Genomic DNA, 805 nt, shown 5'->3' with positions numbered 1-805 from the left:
TTTGCCAGAGCACTTGTCATACGCTATTGGAATGCTCTGTTTATATAATTTTGAATCCTCCCTCCTCAACCTTCACACTTCATTGCAAGTCTCTGTACTGTGAACTATATCCTGAACAGAGGACACCTGTAATTTATTTCTCACTGCTCTGTGAGTGGCTGCTGTACTCCACCTCTATACTAAGGGTGTGGGAAGCCTGATGAAAGAAAAATAGCCTCTGCCCTCCAGAAGCTACCTTACTAGAGAAGGCAACAAACTTAACATAAATCTACTCTTATAAGCTGTTTGTGGCAAATGAAATTTAGGGAAAGTACAAGGAAGTTATGTATGGCATTAATAAGAATTTGTTGAACCGACTTGATTTTCTATGAATATAAATTGAAAAAGCCAACGGAATTGGGTAGCGCTACTCTATATTGTTAAGAGCTATATGAGTAAACAGATGGAAAAGAAGGTCTCATGTGTAGGAGGGGGATGTAGCTCAGTGGTAGAGCGTGTGCTTTGCATGTACGAGGTCCCCGGGTCCGATCCCCGGCGTCTCCACTTTAGTAAGCCTAAGAATGAGAATACTGGTTTGTTAGTCCTCTTTCTTTAGGCTTGGGCAGAACTTCTGACGTCTTCAAATACTTGAAAATAGGTCGGTGGCTTTAAAGGTCAGATGTATTTAACATGGCACACTTGCATAGTGCCAAACTTTCTCCAACTGTCAAAATCCTGTAACTTCTAACTGCTTTAGAACACCTTTAAATCTTACCACTCATTAACAAAATTGGGTTTACATTGTTAAGACTGAAGGTACAAGATT

The 805-nt window shown here is 40.2% G+C and overlaps 1 non-coding gene across 1 annotated transcript; it reads left to right on the top strand.

The window, feature by feature from the left end:
* The first annotated feature begins 470 nt into the window (after positions 1–470).
* TRNAA-UGC lies at positions 471–543 on the top strand. The gene has a single exon. It is a non-coding gene; the product is annotated as a tRNA-Ala (tRNA).
* Positions 544–805: the final 262 nt, after the last annotated feature.

Source organism: Nomascus leucogenys, chromosome 22a, assembly GCF_006542625.1.
Source record: "Nomascus leucogenys isolate Asia chromosome 22a, Asia_NLE_v1, whole genome shotgun sequence".
Taxonomy (NCBI): domain Eukaryota; kingdom Metazoa; phylum Chordata; class Mammalia; order Primates; family Hylobatidae; genus Nomascus; species Nomascus leucogenys.
Note: the sequence above shows the minus strand (reverse complement) of the source record. Positions and strands in the feature narration are given on the sequence as shown.